The 2,500-nt window shown below is 42.4% G+C and overlaps 1 protein-coding gene across 2 annotated transcripts in view; it reads left to right on the forward strand.

Annotated features, from left to right (window-relative positions):
• The window catches only part of LOC123519855 (sugar transporter ERD6-like 9), a 133,773-nt gene that overhangs the window by 23,152 nt on the left and 108,121 nt on the right, over positions 1-2,500 (forward strand). The window lies entirely within an intron of this gene.

Here is a 2,500-nt window from a genome sequence, read left to right on the forward strand (position 1 = left end):
TCTTGTCATCTTCATTTCCTAAATATTTACAGAGAGAGAGAGAGAGAGAGAGAGAGAGAGAGAGAGAGAGACAGACAGACAGACAGACAGACAGACAGACAGACAGACAGACAGACAGACAGACAGACACAGAGAGAGAAAGAGAGATATAGTTGTATAATTAGACCACCTACTCTTCCACTAAACCTTTCTATTTATCCTTTCGTACATTACACGGAAATCTTAGCTTATGTTGGTGACAGCTTTGCCTTGTTTTGTTTCCGTTCCTATTTCCATCCCCTGCCACCCACCTGTGTATTTGCATCGCGAGACCACTTTTTTTTTCAGTCACTTCCGTACTTACATCCACGCACCTTTGAATCTGGACACTGATGCATGAGTGAGTCCGAAATCCCTAAGGGCAAGCATTTCAAAAGATGTGTCTCTTAAGAACATAAGAACATAAGAAAAAGAGGGAAGCTGCAAGAGGCCACCAGGCCTATACGAGTCAGTCCCAGTGTGCTTAATCTACCTAATTCCATCTATCTTCCCCATCTATGAATTTATCTAATCTTCTTTAAAAGCTCCCTATTGACTCTCTCTCTCTCTCTCTCTCTCTCTCTCTCTCTCTCTCTCTCTCTCTCTCTCTCTCTCTCTCTCTCTCTCTCTCTCTCTCTCTCTCTCTCTCTCTCTCTCTCTCTCTCTCTCTCTCTCTCTCTCTCTCTCTCTCTCTCTCTCTCTCTCTCTCTCTCTCTCTCTCTCTCTCTCTCTCTCTCTCTCTCTCTCTCTCTCTCTCTCTCTCTCTCTCTCTCTCTCTCTCTCTCTCTCTCTCTCTCTCTCTCTCTCTCTCTCTCTCTCTCTCTCTCTCTCTCTCTCTCTCTCTCTCTCTCTCTCTCTCTCTCTCTCTCTCTCTCTCTCTCTCTCTCTCTCTCTCTCTCTCTCTCTCTCTCTCTCTCTCTCTCTCTCTCTCTCTCTCTCTCTCTCTCTCTCTCTCTCTCATTCTTGGTTGGTATTTATAATACAAAGATGATTAGATTTATATAAGTGCGTAAAAATTAAAGAGGAAATAAATCAAAACTCCTATGAATGTTTATATACTAAATAAGATCAGGTATAAAATAATCTTCAAAAGTTAATCCGCAAATAAAGTTGTAGATGAGCGGAACAGACTTAAAAGAACATGATAAGTGCACAAACATCAGATAGCTTCAGGTGAAAGTTGATAGATTTATTGATGGTTATGGCAGACATGAAATTTTAAAGTGCTCAGTAGCTGCTTTGTGGAGATCAACTGGCCTCTTGCAGTGTTCATAATATTGCAGTATTGGTAGGAAGACGGTAGCTTCTTGAGAGTATAGTGCGAGTATTGTAGGTTGTACTTAGTATTTTCAAGTGTTCTCAGTGACAGAACTGGTAGATGGCCGATTGCATAGCCCGGGTTGTATGAAGTTACTACGCTTTCTAAAGATGCATCGCGTGTTTACATCAGTGTTTGTTGACCAGTGTTTGTAGAGTCCTGCAGTTACTTTAGAAAAATAAGAAGGAATCTGATGGAATTATCTGAAGTGGTGAAAGAAATATAACAACGATGGTATAGAAAAGACCCTTAGTTAATAATGATGAAAAAAATAGTAGTGAGCGGTTTAAGGTTGATAGAGTTAGATTTTATAGAGAGGAAAATTTACGTTGTTATATAGTGCCGAATCAGTAGAAAGCTTTAAAGAGATTAGGTGAATTTATGTATAGGAGTGATAGGTTGGAATAGATAGTTTTTTATTTACCAATGGACTGCCACGTGATAGGCTTATTGGCTCTTTATAATATGCTTTGTGTTCTTGTGTTCTAGACGAGGAAGGAAAATTATGACTACAGCGAAGCAGCCATTACTCGCGCCTTGCAATTCATGTTTTCCTGATAAAGAAAATAATTCAAAAAGATATGTAGTGTGTGTGTGTGTGTGTGTGTGTGTGTGTGTGTGTGTGTGTGTGTGTGTGTGTGTGTGTGTGTGTGTGTGTGTGTGTTGTGTCACTTCGGTCGCCTGCTGGTCACCCAGCCAGTCTTCCCCATTACGGAGCGAGCTCAGAGCTCATAGATCGATCTTCGGATAGGACTGAGACCACAACACACTCCACACACCGGGAAAGCGAGGCCACAACCCCTCGAGTTACATCCCGTACCTATTTACTGCTAGGTGAACAGGGGCCACACATTAAGAGGCTTGCCCATTTGCCTTGCCGCTTCCCGGGACTCGAACCCGGCCCTCTTGATTGTGCGTGCTAACCACTACACTAGGTGGTGTGTAGCGTGTGTGTGTTTGTTTGTGTGTGTGTTCGTGTGTGGATGGGTGGGTGTGTGTGTGTGTGTGTGTGTGTGTGTGTGTGTGTGTGTGTGTGTGTGTGTGTGTGTGTGTGTGTGTTTCTGTGTTTTCAATCAAACATGCAGTCTGTCTTTATATTTCTACTTGTTTGTTTGTCTGTGGGTCTGTTTATCTGTTTGTCTCTGCTTGTTTGTGTTTCCTGGC

The sequence above is a fragment of the Portunus trituberculatus genome, chromosome 46 (genome assembly GCF_017591435.1).
Source record: "Portunus trituberculatus isolate SZX2019 chromosome 46, ASM1759143v1, whole genome shotgun sequence".
In the NCBI taxonomy this organism is placed as follows: domain Eukaryota; kingdom Metazoa; phylum Arthropoda; class Malacostraca; order Decapoda; family Portunidae; genus Portunus; species Portunus trituberculatus.